This window comes from Paroedura picta, chromosome 5 (genome assembly GCF_049243985.1).
Source record: "Paroedura picta isolate Pp20150507F chromosome 5, Ppicta_v3.0, whole genome shotgun sequence".
Classification (NCBI taxonomy): domain Eukaryota; kingdom Metazoa; phylum Chordata; class Lepidosauria; order Squamata; family Gekkonidae; genus Paroedura; species Paroedura picta.
The window spans coordinates 91,463,340-91,484,393 of NC_135373.1; the positions used below are offsets into that span (position 1 = coordinate 91,463,340).

General features: G+C 43.7%; 1 protein-coding gene and 1 long non-coding RNA gene across 13 annotated transcripts in view; one reads left to right on the top strand and one right to left on the bottom strand.

The window, feature by feature from the left end:
- ATP2B1 (ATPase plasma membrane Ca2+ transporting 1) overlaps positions 1-15,270 on the bottom strand; it is an 89,418-nt gene extending 74,148 nt beyond the window's left edge. For 2 of the 11 annotated variants that reach the window (XM_077339011.1, XM_077339022.1), the window contains exons 1-2: positions 15,045-15,235; positions 13,706-13,881 (exon numbers count right to left, since the gene is read on the bottom strand). The gene's annotated coding sequence lies outside the window, so the exon portion shown is untranslated. The other 9 variants (XM_077339015.1, XM_077339021.1, XM_077339012.1 and 6 more) reach the window with 9 other exon arrangements.
- An 11-nt stretch (positions 15,271-15,281) lies between these two features.
- LOC143838138 (uncharacterized) overlaps positions 15,282-21,054 on the top strand; it is a 202,379-nt gene continuing 196,606 nt past the window's right edge. Inside the window, exon 1 of one of the 2 annotated variants that reach the window (XR_013231242.1) lies at positions 15,282-16,210. This is a non-coding gene — a long non-coding RNA (uncharacterized LOC143838138). The remainder of the gene's footprint in view (positions 16,211-21,054) is intronic. The other variant, XR_013231243.1, reaches the window with a different exon arrangement.

The window sequence follows — 21,054 nt, forward strand, 5'->3', positions numbered from 1 at the left end:
TGGCGCCGGGCCGCGGCTCCCTCTCCCCGCCCCCCCGCAGTAAAAAACTTCCCAGGCCGCAAGCTTCCGGCCCGGGAAGCTTCTTACTGCGGGAGGGCGGGGAGAGGGAATCAGGGCCGTGCGGGCGCAGCCCGCGTGTGCGGCCCGATGCGTGGGCATGGCCCGCGGGCCGCACCCCGATGCCCTGCCGGTCCCCAACCTCAGAAAGGTTGGGGACCACTGATCTAGTCCAATGCCCTGCACTATGCAGGAAATCTAAATTGCCCATCTACTGTAACCTGCTACACCTTTTCCTTCTCCTCTCTAGGCTACACAAACCAAGCTCCCCCAGCCTTTCTTCATATGTCTTGGTTTCCAACCCCCTCACCATCTTTGTTGCCCTCCTCTGGACACATTCCAGTTTGTCAACATTCCTCTTCAATTGGGGTGCCCAAAACTGAACACAGTACTCCAAGTGAGGCCAAACTATTGCAGAGTAAAGCGGTACCATCATCTCCCGTGAACTGGACACAATACTCCGTTTGATGCAGCCCAAAATCCCATTTGCCTTTTTAGCCACTGAGTCACACTGCAGACGCATGTTCAATGTATGGTCTACTAAGACTCCTAGATACTTTTCGCACTTGCTACTGCCAAGACAAGTCTCCCCCATCTTATATCGGTGTGAACCGCTCGGGGAGTGGTATAAATAATTGGCTAAGGCTAAGGGGGGTGGGCCAAGTTCGGAATAGGAAACAGGGGCCATTGGCCTCTTGACCATGGAATGACAACAGGGGGCCAATCAGAAGGCACAAAGCCACTCGGGACCATTGGCTACAGCTCGCTACAGTCAAGGGCCGCCAACATTGGCCACAGCCGCCTGGCGCAGGCTGGGAGCCCTCCCCCCGCCACTGTCCCCGCCGTGCCAAAGAGGACCAGCCAGACACAGAGGTATGGGGAAGGGGCACCCCATCTCCACCGCCACATGGCTCGGATGCCAGACTTTCTTTCCCCTCAGCCCAGGCACTGAGGGGACACACTGAAAGGGCGGCAGCGGGGGGGCTGGGGGCTGGCCCAGGAAAGCAAGAGATGGGGGGAGAGCCTGGGTTAGCGAAGGAGATGGGGGTTGGGACGAGGGAAAAGGCAGAGAAACAAGGAAATGGGGAGCTCCAGCCTGGGGCTGTCAGCTCTCGCCCCCCTCCCTTTCTTCCATCTAAGATGGGGGAGGACAACGTTGGCAGGAGGGTGCCTGGATGTGCAGATCGTTTCTTGCTCGAATCCTGCCTTAGGGAGGAGGCAAAAGAGAGTGTGTGGGGGGGGGGGTAGGAATTGGGGGGGCACTGATTCTGTTTCACCAATATTTACTGTCTTAGAGGCACTAATGTCTGTTCTGCTTTAGGTCTCCTTTTCTTGGGAATCTGTTTGGGATGGGGATGATTGGTGTGGTGTTTAAATGCAGGGGGAAGACGGTTAAGGAATTCACTTACACTCCTTAAATCATGTCACCTCCTCTTAAAATTTTTGTTCTTTCTGATCTCCCCTCCTCTTGCTCCCCCCCCCCATTTCCAGAGGTGGGGCTAGCACTAAATGGTATTGGGGTGTTGATTTCTTCTTTTCAAAGCTGTTTGTTGTTCTCCCAAAGCACCCAAGGGGAGAAGAAACCCTCAAAGAGGTACAGCCAAAGCCCCAGGCTGGGGAGTTGATGGGGAAGGGGGCAGCCAGGGGGTGCCCCAGCCCCTTCAAAGCCTGTCCTTATGGACAGGCTTTGAAGCCTAATATATATATTTATTCAATTTTTTGGAGTTATGCTAGTTACAAATTAAGCTGAAATACATGCTATCAGCATTAATATTACATGGGGTATTATATTAGCATCTTCACACCTCAAGACCCCACTGGCTTTAATGCAGTATCATGATTTCTTGTGCTTTGAAGAAAGTTTGTAATGCTACTTTGATTTTAAAGTTTCAACTTAGAATAATTTTGACTGCCTTCCCCCCTTCTGCTCAGTAGTTAAAATAGGTGTTCCATGGCACCATGCAGTCTAATACTCAAGACGATTTCTTAATAACTATCACAGTCTCAAATATGGAGAACAAGAAGTCACCTCTAAGCCTACTCAAGAACACTGATAACAGTCTCTACGGCTGTAAGGCTAATTGCAGCAAAGCAACTTCTGAGAGACCAATATTTTTTCCAGGCCAAAGTGTCTGTAGTCATAAACCACTATAACCAAGAGGTTTATAAGAAGATATGTACATATATAGCTTCAAATGAATGCTTACAGCCTAAGAAAATTAAGCTCAAACTAGATTTCATTAAGCATTCTCAGGATTTTCTCCAAATTATAAACTGCTATTCAAATTGCTTATGGGGAGTGGAAAGGGAAGGCGACTGTAAGGCCGCTTTGAGTCTCCTTTGGGCAGAGAAAATCGACATATAAGGTTATCGTCTCTGTCATCGTCTCCTTCTCCTCTAAGTGCCAGCTTCCCATCCAAAGGGAGTTCCCCAAAGTGATCAAAATATTAACATGTCAACATCAGAACAGCATTTTTCAAAAACTCCTCTATAAATTAAAACTCCCATATAAATTTAAAAAAAAAACAAAAAAAAAACATAAACATGTGAAATTTTAGCCTAGTGGTACCTTTAATACCAACAACATTTAATTCTGTGTACGCATGTACACAAAAGCTTATACAATAAATTCACCAGACTCAAACTCAGTTCTATTGCTTCAGACCAACATGGCTACCCACCTGAATTTATATAAACATACAAGCACACATACTACCACAGCTGGGGAGGAAGACCAACAACAATTACTGGAGGAACACCATGTCAAACAAGAAGTCTTCATGTGCTGGTGATGATTGCGTTCCAAAAGGAAAAATTCATATTTATATTGCTCTCACAGAAGTAGATCTAGATGGTACTTTCCAAGCTTTAAAAGGCCAGAACTATTACACTTTTCATGAATGCGGAGGGGGAGAGAGACTAAACCACAGCTACGGCTCCTTTTTTACCATAATATCAAGTGGCTTTCTTTCTATTTTGTAACGTGATTCCCCTATCTGCAGAAACTCATTTCAGCTATTTGTTACTAGTGATGGGCTTTAAGCTCTGGTTATAAACAGAAAATTCAGAATATGCACAAGAAAAATACATGCAGTCTCTAGTTCTTTACACAGAGCTAGAATCCATAGACAAAGGCTATCCCAACACAAGAGCTTTTCTATCTTCCCTATGAAGCCTTCCATGCTGCTTATAAAGAAAGGACACCTTTAGGGGGCAGAGAAACATAAGATGCAGCTGGAACAAATAATTAACATTCCCCTGAAGCTATCCCCTCTGTTACACATACAGAAGTATCTGTTCAGGGCAGGATCCCAAGACAGGCATTTCAAAGCCTTCCCTTAATCTGAGCTACAGAGACATTACTGTACCATTTCTGATTTTATAACAGCAGCCTGCCAGAGATTTACACACATGTCTATGCATCACCATGATTGCAATACTGAGACACTGTGCTACAAGGAGCTCCATTAACATTCCAGGCAATTTTTAGTAGAAGCAGTTCACATATTCAGCTGTAAGTCATGAAACGGCAAACAGCAATGAACAAACATGCCATGTAAAAATCAGCCCAGAAGAGGGCTAAATATTTTGGGTTGTTGTAACCAATGACTGCCTTCTGCTGGTGGAAAGCTCCACCATTAGTCAAATGGAGTTAAGGGATGCAATATGCTATAGTTAAAACTAAGAGCTCAAGCATTAACGATGGAAAACTGAATAATAGAATCATAGAGTTGGAAGGGGCCATACAGGCCATCTAGTCCAACCCCCTGCTCAATGCAGGATCAGCCCTAACAATCCTAAAGCATAAAGTGTATATCCAGCCTTTGCTTGAAGACTGCCAGTAAGGGGGAGTTCACCACCTCCTTAGGCAGCCTATTCCAATGCTGAGCTACTCTGACTGTGAATTTTTTCCCCTGATATCTAGCCTATATCGTTGTTCTTGAAGTTTAAACCCATTATTGCGTGTCCCCTCCTCTGCAGCCAACAGAAACAGCATTATGCCCTCCTCCAAGTGACAACCTTTCAAATACTTAAAGAGGGCTATCATGTCCCCTCTCAACCTCCTTTTCTCCAGGCTAAACATTCCCAAGTCCATCTACCTATCTTCATAGGGCTTGATCCCTTGGCCCCAGATCATCTTCGTCGCTCTCCTCTGTACCCTTTCAATTTTATCTACGTCCTTCTTGAAGTGCGGCCTCCAGAACTGTATATACGTTTCCCAATGTATTCTGTGAAGACTTAAGGGGGTGGCAGGTTACAGTGGATGAGCAATTGGGATGTGAGTGTCCTGCATAGTGCAGGGGGTTGGACTAGATGACCCATGAGGTCCCTTTCCAACTCTTAGTCTATGATTCTATGATTTAACATCTCTAATCCAACCGTCATCCAGATAAATTTCAGTAAAAGAAAGCAAATGCCTATTGCCTTGGATTTTTTTCCTCAACTTGGTGCAGTGGTTAGGAGCACTACTAATCTGATGAGTTGGGTTTGATTCCCGCTCCCCCACATGCAGCCACCTGGACAATCTTGGGCTCGCCACAGCACTAATAAAGCTGTCATGACCGACCACTAATACCAGGGCTCCAGCAGCCTCACCTACCTCACAGGGTGTCTAATGTGGGGAGAGGAAAGTTAAGGCAATTGTAAGCTGCTTTGAGACTCCTTCTAGTAGAGAAAAGCAGTATATAAAACTGCTTCTTCTCATATCTATCTAATCATAATAATCTCATTAGGATTAGTCTGAATGCTTCTTCAACGTTCAAACAATTGGTTGTACTACAATGCCAAATCAGTCAGGTATATTAGTTAGTATCAAACAGGTGACAGGTCCATCAAATATAGCTTAGTAATTTTGCCTTGACCTGGATGGCCCAGGCTAACCCAACATTGTCAGGTCTTGGAAGGTAAGCAGGGCCATCCCTGGTTAGCATTTGGATGGAAAACTACTAGGAAAGTTTAGGGTTGTGACAAAGAAGCAGGCAATGGCAAATTATCTCTGAATGTCTTTTGCCTTGAGAACTCTACAGCAGGGGTTGTCAACCTGCAAACGCTGGCAGAGGCGTCATAGGAATTGTAGTCTATGGACATCTGGAGGACCACAGGTTGAGTACCCCTGCTCTAGAAGATTTCCATAAAGCTGCTGCAACTTGATGGCATAACACCTATCCTCTCATCCAGCAAACATAAGCCAAGAGTAGCTATGTTTGTATTACAGACTTAAGAACTGGTCAATGCTTTCAGCTCAATACATAGGCTTCATGTAATAAATCACCATATTAGGCATATCAGCTTTACCACCCACACCAATACTTTTTTTGTAGCAAGCAGTTTCACCTCTATCAAAAACTTAAAACACTTGGTGAATGTTTACATTCACATTCACTTTCAGCTATGCAACAAACACAAGTCATCAAAGAAGAAATCTGAAACATCAAATGAGATGCAGTTGAGGTACATAGAACAAGATGTCCCTTTGCTAAAAACTGACTGGCATCAGATGGGTGTCTCAGTGGAGGGGAGGGGGGTTAAACCCTTCTGTGTGTCTTTTCAATCAGCCCAACCAATGGAGACAATTCTGAAATTATCATGCCTCCTTGACTAAACAGTAGATGCCTTCATATTCACAGCGAGAAGTGATATAGTGATATATGTTCCTCCACCCATAAAGAACAATTAGTAGCTGTGAAGGGAGTGTTTTATTAACCTATACAGACCCCTTCACACCCGTGACCTAGACCAGGGTCGCTCCAGCAGTCACTTTTAGCACTCATGTTTCATATGTGTTGGCCTACACACCATGTGATTCGGGGGATGGGGGGGGGAAATAAAATCTAGATAAGCATTATCATTCTAAAAACATATGTTGAGCTTTCACCAATAGGATCTGTTGGGAGAGTACCAAAACTTTTAATATTAACTGACCATTTGAAGCCAGCCACCTATTTTCACTTATGCTCTATAGCCACTGCAGTGTTCCAAAACTTCATGTTCAGGAAAATACTCATCCTGCAACACTGATAATTTGTTTTTTGTCAAGTATACAACTTGCTTAAAAAATTACCCCATACAGTTTTTGCTTAGAAACCCACATTAATGTTGTTACTTATATCCCATCTTCTAACAAAAAAGGATTTCAGAATAAGCATTACAATTACATTTCACATAATAACTGAACTTCAAATGGCGGCAATCAGGATTTTTTATGTGTTTTGTCTCACAATCTAAACATATGCCATATTCACGTCAATTTAAAGCCAACACCATTCAGATGCTTTTTTTTTTACCAGTTATTGCACATGTAGCTACTTGTATGAGCACCTACAATGAAATGTGGGAAGGATGAAGAGACAAAAATGACATTCTGCATTACAGAGAATAGTTTCCACAAGACATTTTAGTACATGGAAAAGATCATCATTTTGTTAAAGTCTAACATTCACCTGTGATCAGCAAACTCGGTCCCAGGATATCTAAATTACCATGCAAATTAGTTATATACTAGATTGGTTACAATGGGATGAATCCTTACTTGTATATATACTTACAATGTACCACTGTACTACTCTGAGCAAAAGTTGAAGCCTTTGTTCAATTTAAGTGAAATTTCTTCCAATAGAAGTGCTAAGTAAGATAGCTTTTTTAGTTTGATCTATACCAGGGGTAATCAACCTGTGGTCCTCCAGGGAGATCTTTCTACCAGGCTGGGACCACAGAGAAGGCAGCTCTGGCTCTGGTCAAGGCCAGGTAGATTTCTTTGGAGACAGGGATTACTATGTTATTTGAATGTATAGAGCAAATCGCTCTTTGGGGATATAAACTAACAGATGGACCTTGAGGCAGGACCCTGACCATGTATGATCTTGAAGGTAGGCACCAGCACCTTCAATCTGATCCGGTATTCAATTGGTAGTCAGTGCAGCTGCTGGAGGACTGGTGTAATATGGGCCCTCCCATGGTGTTTCGGATAGCAGACGGGCATCCGCATTTTAAACCAACTGTAGTTTCTGGAGCGGGGATAAGGGAAGACCTGTGTACAGCAAGTTGCAGTATTTCATTCTAGAGGTGACCATTGCATTGATCACTGTGATGAGGTGTTCTGGGATCAGAAAGAGGGCTAGTAGCTGGTTGGAAGAACATCAGCGGTGCTGCTCTTGTGATCTGAGCTTCCATTGTTAAGGAAAAGCCAAGGGTTACAACCAGGTTTCTGACTGATTACACTGTTGTAAGTTGAGCACTGTTCAAGCTGGGGAGATGCACTTCCTTATCTGACCCTCTCCCACCTATCCAAAGGACCTGTGTCTTTGAAATATGAAGCCTGTAAATATCTAGGAAGCTAACGTCAACCTGGAGAACCTACAAGAATACACACATTAAATGCTAATCTTGGACTCCAAAATGTTCAATTTAAAACACTTATAAAGTTCTAACTAACTCATCAACATATGCATTCAGGGCCACGATGAATTCAAGTTGTCATTGCTAATATTACCCCTATACCAGTAAGCTACATGCAACACCGATTGAATCTTTCCTTTTAATTGAATATGACGCATCAAAAAGGAACACAAGAATGATTATTCCAGAGCATAGTGCTTTTTTCAATGCCACCCCTTTTGGAAGCATTAGCCTTGAAGCTATCTTGTTCCCGGGGGGGGGTTTTTTGGGGGGGGGGTTAGAGAGGCATGCTTTGTGTGTTAACTGGCGGGGAAAACAATTTTTTTGCTTTGCCTGGGCAATTTAACGCGTATTCATTGCTCCTGGCAGTTTACTTTAAAAAAAAGAAAAGAAAATCCCCATCCCCATCCCCAGTAGAAGGGAGAGGGAGGCGGGTGAGAGCCGACAGTGGAGGCAGAGACATAGCTACTTCAGCTCCACACATTTCCTTAGTGTGTGGCTTGCTGGGTGCTCTCCTCTCGCTCATGCTAAATAGTTGGGGGAATCCACTTTTGAGGATTCCTCAACTATCGCTTTAAAATGGGGGATGTAGTTGCCAGTTTGCTGCTGGGATGCTGTCTACATCGTTCAAAATGCCAAAAATATGGTATCTGCAAAAGGTAAGCCTTTATTTTTCTGGTGCGGAATGGCCCTTACTCTAAAACAAGTGCTGTGTTACAGTGGTACTCAGTATTTTAGAAGCCACATATGGTTCTTTGACATGCCACCTGTAACTCTTTTGACCACTGTTCTCTAATGCAGCACCTGCCCCATGTTCCAGGAAAGTATGCAAATTTAGAAGTGAAGCAATGTCAATACTGTATTCAGATACATCAGTTTGGACCTATGGTGTCAGGAAAAGCCATTAATAAACACAAACTATTTTATGATACAGTTGCTGGGGGAGTTTCCAAAATTAATGATTACTTTATCGACATCCTAGTCCATGCAGTGTCAAATTTGAGTCTGTCTCTTCTTTTAATTCATGTGCAGACTTCGTATCAGTATTTCCATGCTGCTACCGCAAGCCAACTTGAGATGCAGCTCAACATGTGCTCTCACAAAAATTATGTAATATTCCCAAGTGATGAGAAAGGAAACAAGTACTATCATTGCAGAAAGATCTATGGATGAAGAAACAGGTAAAGTACATCAGATAGAGCAAAGCATTAGTTACAGGATGCAAATGATGAAGAGGGAACAGCATTTGCTTTCATCACTAGCATGAAACCTGTGCTTCATGAGGGCTTGCATCTTACCAGTTTATTTACTTATTTATAATTATTATATATATACGACCCTCCCTTGTGACCCAGAGCGGTTTACAGAGAATGTTAGATCAATAGGAGTACAAGGTAAGTTTTGTGAACTGTGTCAATAATCTTAACATCAACAAACATAGCATAACATACCAAGTTCTTCAAGATGGAAACTACCTGCCAACCATAAACCCCATTATGAGTCTTGTCACCAGTGATTGTCCAAGAATTTTTCAGTTATACCAATAACTTTCATAATTTATCTGTTTCCAGCCAGGTTATAATGGATCCCCATCTCTTCAGTAACCTGACTTGCCATATTGTGTTGAACTGATGCCTCTTCTCCTCTTGTTCAATGTGTTCTTTTAGTTAATGGGAACTGAAAATGTACAGTAGTTGTTTGAAAGTCTTGGAATAAGTACTACTGCTATAATGTACACAAAATTGGTAAAAATGTGACCCAAAGTGCTTTTTCTATAGCTATTGTGAGAGTATAGATCTGAGATTAAAAATTTACTTTATTTGAGCTTTACATCCGACTTTCACGCAGCAGGTTTTATCACAAGAACAGATAGAAGTTGGTGGGATTGATGTAAAAGCATGGTTTCCTAGAAAATGATATTCTGTTTTACTACCAAAATCTAACTCACATTTGAGCCTCTACTTGGCTATCTGACCATACTTAAAATCCAAAAAACATTTTTGTCTAACAAGAGATCAGTTGGCAAAGCTGAATTTGTCATTCACTTACTCATTTTATGAGTGTTAAATGCAACAGGAGACAAAATTAATGGAAAGCTGCACCTAATCCATCATACTGTGAAGAACTACAGGTCCTTTCGAAGCCAGAAGTATGAAAGAACATGTCAGTCATTAAAATAATCAGTTCTTCTTAGCTAAGAACACAATTCTAGCTGCATTCAGACAAAATGTTGCTTGTGATGAGCATGAACTCGTGTCATGCTCACATACTCCCCTCCCTCTTCGCTTCAGGCACCAAGAATGATTCAAGGCTTTTCAAATCAGAAAACCTTAAAATTCCCAATTGCTGTAATAACCCAGTTAAGAATTCTACTCAAACAAACTCAAATGTGCTCAGCTGTCCCTGCATTTGGATATCCCATCAAACTGGATTTTGATTCAAAGTTTCCCAAGCCATGCACAAGGGGATGAGGGAAAGGAGCAGGCAAACATGATAAAATGCATTTGTGTTTATCACAAGCAGAAGTTAGAATTTAGCCTGCAGCAACATCAACAGTAGTAATAATAAATAGAAAGAAGAGATAAGAAACAGTAGGACAGTACATAAGATGAGTAAAAGATAGTAGGACAGTACATAAGATGAGTAAAAGGAGTATTCTTCCCAACTTATGCATTCAACTCTGAAATATTTTGCCACTTTTTCACAAAGACTGCCAACTTCTACCTGCACTTCAGAGTTCTTATCATTTCTGAAATTATATTTTATAATAATGCCCTGGAGAATCAGGTCAGATACTTTAAATATAACCAGCTACTAAATATGTGCAAAATAGTTAAATTTTGTATTCAGGACAGGATTCCTTAGCACCTCCAGAGGAATAGAAATTCCTAAATTTGAAACTATAATCCAGACTATAATCCATATTTACACTATATTTCCACAGCACAAGGACACACATTACAGTTCAAGAAGTAATGGAAGCACATGGTTAAGAAAGCTATCTCTCCTGGGCAAGGCCTAAAGGCCTTTAACACTTTATAGATCATTACCAACACTTTTAAAATTATGCCCCATGACTGAAAAGAACAGTGCAATATTATCACTTTGCAGCATAAAATATATTTTATTCTGCAACAGCAGTAACTTCTGATCAGTCCTGGTTAATCCCATGTTTAGGGTTATATAGAAATGATGAAGTCTTGAGGTTACAAAGGCACAAATGCTGGTTGTTTGACTGGAACCTGAGTAGATGGCCTTCACACCAGACAACCATAGCTAGGTATTTACAAATACTGCCACAATCTTTAAAAGAAATTTTAGAGAAATGTTTTCAGAGATCATTCTCTAATCCAGAGAACTTGTCTACGGTATTATCTCGGTAGTGCAGAGATTCAGCTACAAGTAGGACAACATTCAACTTATTCCGATTTATGAAGTATCATTTTAAGCACTGATGACAGAACAGCCAACAGTTCTGAGAAATTGAACAGGCACAGCTATTCCATTCATAGAAGGCAGTTTGCAATTTTTAGTGCAAAACTTGCCAGTTAGTCCAATAACTGCCTAATTTATGCTCTCACCTGCTTTTATATTTGTAAATGATGCTGACACAGCTCTAAATATACCAAGACTTTCAGCTGCAATTATCAGTTTTATAGCATCTATTCTCCAATTTCCTATAATGCTAGATGAATAACTGCCAGGAATGAGTTTAGAAATATTTAAAAAACACAGGCTTCAATATAAATCTGAAAAATTCAGCATTCTGTTTTACATTTGGGTAAAAATTCAGAGACTTAATAAAAGTCAATGTTTTGACTTAGAAATGAGAGAGAAAGATGGAACTTCTTGAAGATATAACCTGAACTGTTCACCAAGGAAGTACATACATATCCTAATGACAGAGACTAGGCTAATGACAGAGACTAGTCTCCTAAAACTATAAATTACTTTAATTTCTATTACTGAACAAGAAACACTTGGCTCTAACAAAAATAGATACTAGGAGGTTGGTCAATATCCTCTGGGACTAGATTCTACTACAGTGCCTTGAAGACAGACACTTAATATCCTTATAATCTCTATAAAAGTAGAAGTTCTTTGAATTTCCTAAAGACGGTATTCATTTCAATTGGCAACAGTGCTTCTTCCAGGAAGAAGAATCTCAATGTACAGTTTTTTGCACTATTTCATAGGTCATACTGGCAAATTCCAACCCTCCACCTTTTCATGCCAGATGAATCACACCATGAGTAAACCTTGAAGGAAAATTTAAAGTGCCTATTACAGAAAACTGAATATTAACAGATAACAGAAAAGAATGTTTTCCTCACCATAGAACTGCATTTCATTTTGACCAGTAGTTTCATTTTAATCCTACTTTGCACACCTTCCAATTTGTTCTACTTAATTCAGCAATGCTAGGCTGCAAACCACAAGCAAGAGATTTCAATGTAATTTGAATGTATTGAAGAACAGCTGTTTGTGGACTGTGGCCTCCATCAGAATATAGTAGTAATGCAAATAAAATGATGCCACATTCCTTTAGTATTGCCATCTTATGCCTGTAATACAAATGCAATTTACAAGGTTTAATTTTCCATAATCGTTATACCCATTCTCAATCCAGAATAGAGTTTTGCCTAGAGATAAGCATTACGAAGTCACAAAAACAGTCAAAATTGTGTTAGACAAAGAGCATGCCACTTGCTGTGAGTTTTATGTTTTGATGTTTGAAGACAGTGGCTCTGTGCCAACTAGTAGGCATCAAGTTTCATGTAGCATACTTTCCAGTCTTGCTTTCATTCACCAAATTCATGTGTTCTTAAGACTAGCTAGAATGCTGATTCTTTGTCTGAGGAATTACAAATCAATAGCTTAAAAAGGCAAAAAACTCACTGCATATCCCTCAGCCCATCAATACAGGATATCTTCTATCACTTCTACTTCATACACACAAACTATGGATGGCAGATTTCTGAAAGTGCATTAACCCAAGAAACAAGTACACTCAGATCTCACAATTTCCATTCTAAATATATCAATTGCGACTTTAGCTATAATTTTATAACGCTTTTTGTGCAGAACCTTTTCTCTGTTTTCAAAGTTTCCATTCTATACAATAAACACTGATGCTTCAGAGTTACTGAAACCCTTCACATAAATACATTTATCAATGAAACGAAGGTCATATAAGTTTATTCCCACTATATAGGTCTGCAGTTTTTCCACATATTTCACACCCCAAGGTACTAAAGGGTATATACTTCAAGACTATCATAAGTCAATTTTCCACCAAACAATTTTAAGATCAACTGCCAAATGTTTTTATAGAGCAAGGCCTTCACAGGTCAAATTACAATACTGGCTAAGAGTATTAAGCATAACATGTGTATTTCTAGTGGTTTGTGCATTCCTATGCCAAATACCTACATCATGTATGCTTCATTACATTTTATCTACATCTCATTACATTTTATCTACCAAAAACCTTCCTCCACAGTTGTGTGCATACAGCACTGAACACAACCCCACCAAACAGGTTTCATGTTCCAAGGTAAAGGAGTAACGCTTAACAGTTATATTCTAATGCAAGGTAAGTTATATGGTCTGGGAAAGGCAGTGAGGATACAACAGTCAGAGTTTGCTTAAGGCCACCTAGTTCATTGCAGAAGTGAGATTTCAACAAGAGATTTCTTAACTCATAACCACTAAACTATATCAGATTTTAAATTGAGAAGCATGCCAATAGTGAAAATTTCAAGCATTCACCAGGATCAAAAGAAGTGCTTTTGAAAATCATGTCAAAGATCACCTTCACATACTTGGAATGAGAGTGTAGAAAGAATTGGAGAAATGACTGCAATTCAGATGCTCTTACAACAGGCCTAGCAAAGGTAATTACTACAACTTCCTACCTTGTGTAAATGAAGCAGGATCTCTTCCAAGATAGTCCTCTACATTAAGAGTAGTTACAATATCAACATCAAGAGAGATCAAGTACCATTTAAGTTTCAAGTATTTTGTTTTCCACAAGTGAAAGTCCTTTTTTCTTTCTGTTATGTTTAGCTTTTTACATCCATGCAGTAACATGCAAGCTGTCCAGAAAACCCATATAACCTCTGTCTTCTAAGCACCTGTTCACACTAGATATGCAGGCCTTTCTAGGGCTGGTAGCAGCAGTTGTCCTTCCACCCCACCCCACCCCATCCCAAACAACAACTCAGAAGGCATACAGCCAAGTTATACATACCCCCTTTGGCAGAGAGATGAGTTTCATGCAAATCACGTCTTTAGGAAGCACTTCCTGCTACGAATTGGGGCAAGCCCGACACCATACCAACGCATGCTGCTTTGAGCAACCTCAACAGGCCACGCTGCATTTCAGAGAGGCTTCAGAAATCCGGGTCCAGTCATTCACAGCCCATTCTGTTCCGTTCACGCCATGATAAACCCGGAGGCGGGTGTAGAAAGAAGAGGCAGAAAAATCAGTTTTATTCTCGGGTGTAACCCTCCGGCTGGAAGCCCAAACGGGCTCGCAGGTGGGATGAAAAGCTCCTGGGAAGGCAGCTCCAAATACCGAGCTCCCACGGCCACCCCACCGCGAGGAAGAGCTGACCCGTTGCCGTTTACTCTCTCTCTGGCTCTAGATACGGAGGCGCCGGAGGATGATAATGCCGTGCAGCTGCAGCAATCTAATCCCGGCTACTTAACCCAGCAGCGCGAACCGGAGACGGAGAAGCACCTTAACCTAACGGGTGTCCGGCGGCCCATTCTGGAAGGAAGCCGCGCGCCGGAGAGCGGACCAAACGAACGGCTTAAGGCAGCCGAGCAGCAGCCAGCGCTCCCCCGCGACGCCAGCCGAGACCCCGGAGTGGGGTGGGCGGCCGCCGCTTAGGCGAGAGTGGCGCTCCCCGGCTGCCCTCAAGGTCACACTGTGCCGTTCTTCAAGGCAGCGGCGTGGGTTTCCCGCGACCAGACGACGGGAGAGAGGAGGGGGGCGCAAGCGCGGCAGCCGCCTCCTGTGCCTTCCGGCTGCCTAATCCCCCGCCCGCCCGGCCTGCGCTGCTCAGCTCGGTCCCACCACCTGCGCCGCCGGTAATGAGGCATCCAGCGCCATACGCCGCCGCCTCCGCTCCCTTCCCCGTCACGCTTCCCACCCACCCCACCCACCCCCCCCCCACACACACACACTCACGCGCCGCGGCCGCTTAGCTTCTTACCGCAACCGCCGCCAAGCCCCACCGCACGCGGCAGCCCGCCCGCCTGCCACAGAGGGTCCCCCCACCCCGCCCCACGGCGCGCGAGCCCAAGCCGCCGCCAAGCCCGCCTGCAAACGGGGAGGAGGGGGAGCCGACCGCCTGCCTGCCTGCCCCGCCCTCAGCAGTAGCTGGCCAGCACCTCACACTGGTTAGTCAGCGGCGGGCGTGCAGGCGTGCGGACAAGTTGGGCTGCCTCACCAGGGCGCTGCGCCGTGGAGGGAGCCGGCTCCTTCGCGGCTAGAGAGGCATAGGGAAGAGCAGCCCGGGCCGTCCTCGGTGGCCGCACGCCCCCTTCCCCCGCGGGGGTCGGTCGGTTGGTCGGCCACTCACTCGCTCGGTCGGTTACTCGTCCTTCCCAAGGCGGCGACGGCTGCAGCAGCAGCAGCAACCACCGTCGCCGCCGCGTCCCGAGCCACCACGGTCGCAGTCACGTGACAGGGTCTCGCTCGGGTTGCAGGAAGAGGAGGGGGCCCGAAGGCTCCGCGCCTTCATGGGTGGGGAGGGGGCGCTGGAGGGAAGAGATGGGGTGGAGCTTACCGTTGGGACCGGTGCCCGAAGGGGCGGCTCCGCTCGGCTTCCCCGCCTCCTCGTTTGCCTCTTATTGGCGGTCACTGCCTGACGTGCTTTGTTTCCATGACGTATGTGGGTCGGGCTGAGGCGTTTGATGAGGCCTGGCGGGCTGCGGGTCGTTGACTCCGCCACTAGCGGCTCCCTGAAGAGGAAGGGGGGGGGGGGCGCGCCCTGACCTTCCCCCACCTCACACCAGGCTTGCCCCCCGCGCTTCCGTGACCCTTCTCCTGTAAAGGGGCGGCCGGCGGATTTAAATGCCAAGCGCCCAAGGGGGGGAGGAGGGGACAGTCAGTGAGTATAAAACAGTCGCCGTCACACAAGCAACCGCCAGAAATACAGTAGCCCAGCTGAGGCGGCACTTCACGGCCCCCGATCGGCTGTGGCGACTGCCACGCTCTGTCTGTTTCTCAACCTGAGCAGAGAGAAGGAGGCGCGCAGGCCGACGCGCCACAAATGCTCCCGGAGGACGAGTATTGACAAGCGGCTCACCCGCGAGAGGACGGGGGATTTCCCTTTTGCTGCCCAGTCGCAGCCGGCGGAACGGCTGTCCGTAGGGTTTTCTAGGCAAGGGACGCTCAGAGGTGGTTTGGCATCGCCTGCCTCGCCGCCCTGGGGTTCCTGGATGGTCTCCCCTCCGAGTAGTAGCAGGGCAGGGTCGACCTTGCTCTGCTTCCGAGAGCTGACCAGATTGGGCTAGCCTGGGCGATCCAGGTCAGGGCAGAGAGAGAGCTGGCCGATTTCCGTCACGGACACTTGATGAGGGGGAGGGAGGGAAATTGGCTGCTCGACAGCGTGTAATGCCCTCAGCCAGGACAGAGATGACGCCTTGCGCCTCTCAGTTGTAGTCACTTTCTCTTCTTGCCAAAAAGTAGGGTAAGGCTTGATGGACGCCGTTACTTCTGAGTCATTCCGCCATAGTCAATGAGGTAGGTAACAGTACTGCCAAAAGCTGCTTTTAATTTTTGTGGCGGTCCCCTCCTAGCAGCCCAGGCCTAATTCCATGCGGAATAGTCATTAAGATTGAAACTGTCTGCTTGGTAGTCAATTTACATGCATTGTGCTGAAACATAAATGAGAGTAAGAAAAGAGACAGCACACAGGTTTCTGTTGATGTTTCAAGTTAGAATTTGGAGGGTTGTCCAAGCTGTTTGGGAAAGAAAGAGAGAATACAAATAATGGTCAACTTCTAGTTTGTAAGTTCATAAAAAGAACTGAACCGGGATTATAGAAAATACTTATTTGGTTTAGATAGCATAACTATGCTTTATTGTAAATGGCATAATAGAGTGCAATGATTGGAATTTCCTGATGCCTTAGCTCGCAAGGAATAAATTGAATATGTACAAAAGGTAAAGGTCATATCTGACCCTTGGGGTGATGCCCTCTAGCGTTTTCATGGCAGACTCAATACAGGGTGGTTTGCCAGTGCCTTCCCCAGTCATTACCATTTACCCCCCAGCAAGCTGGGTACTCATTTTACTGACCTCAGAAAGATGGAAGGCTGAGTCAACCTTGAGCCGGCTGCTGGGATTGAACTCCCAGCCTCATAGGCCGAGCTTTGACTGCATGACTGCTGCCTTACCTCTGCGCCACAAGAGGCTCTTGAATATGTATAGGCAGTGGCAAAAGACTCAGGTCCTAATTTAAAAGGTCCAGTGTATTCTTTTGACTATTTTACTAGGCCTGCTCTTCACAATAATTGCTACCGTATACCTGATTTTATTAGTCACTTTCTGGATTTAACAGGATCTGTTTATTCTTGTGAATCCTTTCATTTTGCCATTTACTTTGGTTGATACAAATTACATTGCTTGATGCATCCAAAATTGTCCTCCAAGAAAATTGGAGCACGCCAAGAAAACAAACAAAAAAAAATCAAATTGAACAAACAGAGGGGAAAATGCCATTCTGAAATACCTTGTAAACCATCACCATAGTCTCCTACGTAGACAAATAAAAATAATTATCTGTAAAGATAAATTGATATAACCTCCCAAAATGTAAACAGTTACAAATGAATAAAGTGGGACTTACCTCTGAGTGTACATACATAACATTGGACTGTAAAATTTATTACTCATTGGCATCCTGCTCAATTTTTATTTTATCTGCCATGGCAAAGTTCCCCCACACGCTAAATAAATTTTATTTGTTTATTTATATACCATCCTCTTCTGTGGCTCACGGCGGTTTACAAAGAATGTGAGAACATGAAGTACAACAAAACTCAGGAACAACGTCTAATAAAACAAGCAATAACAATGCTTCAGTGATTCGTCAAACATCATTAACATGATAACTTATCCCATGGTTGTTCAATTCAGAGTTCATGGGAAGGGGCTCTGGGGTAGATGTTTTTGGTTTGGTCAACCTCAACCAAATACCTGGCGGCAGAGCTCTATTTTGCAGGCCCTATGGAACTGTACCAGCAGCATCAGGGCCTTGATTTCTTCTGTGACTGGCCCAAGGTCACCCAGCTAACTCCATGTGGAGGAGTGGGGAATCAAACTCAGTTCTCCAAATTAGAGTCTGTTTCATTTCATTCATCATTGTTAATCTAAGTTACCTGTACTGTTTCTGTTCTGGGGAGGGCGGTATACAAATATAATAAATAAAATAAATAAAATAATCTGGAGTCAGTTTCTTTGCCGGGAATGTTTGGATGACCACACTAAAGCCACGTTCCACCCAATATGATGTTGGAAATGAAACAAAGAGCTTCCTAATCACTGTGTATAGTGCAGGATAGCAATCAGAAATTTCCTTCTGTAACCAAACTCTTGTAGCCCACCTGTCTCTTCTACTTCAGACAGGCTCAGGAATTGATGTACCTTGTAATGGCTAAATAAAGTTAGCTTTTGAATAAACATTAAGGTGATCAATTTGGCTTTAATAAGATTGACATTTCCTTGCAACTCCAAATTCATTCCATTTAATTTCGTAAATAGTTCTGATAAATAAGCATGCGCTGCCTGATATCGTTGAATTCATCTTTGAGCAAAGCATTCATTGTCAAAAAAGAGTCATAAAAATGTCTCAGGTTTTTTGATAGCCACAACATGAAATAGCAAACTTTCAAAATCTTCATTCTCTTCACAGAGCTTGCAGAATAGTTGATCATTGAGAGCACGGGCTTTAATTTCATTCACTGCAGTAATAATTTGGCCAGGCTATCACTGAGAGTTTTTGCAGCCAAATGTTGGCGATGAATTATGCAATGAATGGTAAAGCCATTTGTCACCACTTTTTCAAGTAAAAATAAGACTTTTGGTAATCAGATTACAAAATACACTATGTACATACAAATATAGGAAGAAAATTGGGTACATTTTTTGAAAATGTACAAAATTGCTGTATATTTAAAATTTTAATAAAATTAGCGTCTAGAATACTGTTTGACTGGGAATAAGTTCCTATGTCTGAAAAAAAAATCAGTGCATACTAGATAATACTTTTAATACTAGATAATACTTTGAAATGCCTGACAGAAGTAAGTAGTCTGTATACTAAAGAAATATGTTAAATTGTAACAACACTGCCTTCATGAAACTTTCATGATATGATGTAATAATGCTGTTATGAAAATGTTGCTTATGGACATTTAATCTGAAGGTATTTTACCAGAAACCTACTGGATCTATAAGTCTCTTTGGGCAAGTATAAATCTGTTCTCCCTCTGGAGTGGAGGACATCTGAAAATCAGGTTTTCTCATCTACTTCCAGGGAGGCAGAAGTTAAACTTCAACAAAACACCCTCCTCCAGAACACTGGCATGCACACTGAATGTCCTTTTCCCCAGTCATTCTCCTGCCTTGCTACAGGGATGGCATAGATTTGATAAGATTGATACTTTTAAAAAATTCCTGTTGTTTCTTTCCTGCCTCCGTTTCTGTGCCATCGCCTTTCCCTCCCATACTTTGGTCACCTCAGAGGTGAGAAGAGCGGATTTTCTTTGTCAATAGCTGTTATGCTTGTGATGGAGTTCGGCATACCAGCATTCGTGGCGGCCATTTTAAAGATGTGTTTTTTTCATATTTTTAGTGTTTGCTAATGGCAGATGTGGAGAGGTAGGATGAATTCCTCTCTGATGGAGACCAGATGGAACTTCAGTCCTCTCCATTGCAGGGAACAACAGGCTTGGTAGGCGATGCCCTGAGTTGGGCGGCTTCAACTGCGGCAAAGACAACTCGCAGGGATCAAGCGAGACAAGCAGCAGTGCATGTTACTGAAGGCATCAGCAGCAGTCTCACACCGAGGGCTTTTCAACAGCCAGTCCAGTCTGACAGCCATTTTAAGGATCCTTCCCTTCCCGCTGAGTGCGATTCTGCAGTTAAGGTTCCTGCCCCAGGGACAGGCCGTAGCAAGAGCTGGTATGACCAGCAGCTAAATGATGGCCCAGAGGGCAATAATCCCTTTAATTCCAAGAAGATGGAGTTTTTCAGAAGGCAGATGAGACCACACTTGGAGTACTGTGTGCAGTTCTGGAGGCCTCACTTCAAAAAGGATGTAGATAAAATTGAAAGGGTACAGAGGAGAGCGACGAAGATGATCTGGGGCCAAGGGACCGAGCCCTATGAAGATAGGTTGATGGACTTGGGAATGTTTAGCCTGGAGAAAAGGAGGTTGAGAGGGGACATGATAGCCTTCTTTAAGTATTTGAAAGGTTGTCACTTGGAGGAGGGCAGGATGCTGTTTCTGTTGGCTGCAGAGGAGGGGACGCGCAATAATGGGTTTAAACATCAAGTACGATATGGGCTAGATATCAGGAAAATATTTTTCACAGTCAGAGTAGTTCAGCAGTGGATTAGGCTGCCTAAGGAGGTGGTGAGCTCCCCCTCACTGGCAGTCTTCAAGCAAAGGTTGGATACACACTTTTCTTGGATGCTTTAGGATGCTTAGGGCTAATCCTGCGTTGAGCGGGGGGTTGGACTAGATGGCCTGTATGGCCCCTTCCAACTCTATGATTCTATGATTCTATGATAAGAGATCTTTGCCTTTTGTAGTTGGGGGGAGAGGCTCTATCTGATAGGGCCTCCTCCTTGTGACATTTATCTTTTTATTATGAGGAATTAGGCCTCAGAGAGGACAATACTCATGCTGGACCATCAATGCTGCGAGGAAAAGAAATCTTACCTCCTCAAAGCATGGGGACTCTTCTGATAGTGACAGTGCCTCAAGGCAGAGTTTCTCTCGGATGAAGAGCCGGTTGAGATCATACAGGTCCCAGAACACGTGGTGAGATTCTTTAAGCAGGAGGATTATCAATACCTTCTTTCCAGATCTATGGCCACTGTAAATGTTAAACACTGTTTTGCGCCAGTCCCTCAGGATGTCCCTCCCAAAAAGAGTAGGGCATCATTAGGTTGTAAGGAATTCTTTCCAGTCACAGAGAGCGCTCCCAAGATCTATCCTATGCCGCTATTTTTGAGAAATTGAATAAGCAATTCCCACCATTAATTAAATGTTGGTATACTCTCCATGAGTATGCCGAGGAAATGTTGCAAGAACTGAGTATTGATGTGCCAATAACCACAATTCACTCCATGGGGCTAGTGCCAGAGGATGGGGAGGGATGCATCAGGGACCCAATGGACAAAAAGGGAGAAAATCTCCTGAGAAGGGCCCATGAAAGTTAGGGCAGTATTGATAATCTCGATTTTTAATTGAGCTGCAATATCTTGGACTTGAAAACATATTCAGTTGTTGCCCCCAAAGAATGTTAGATTGCTGGAGGGAGAAAACAGATTGCTCAGAGTGGCTGTATTTTTGG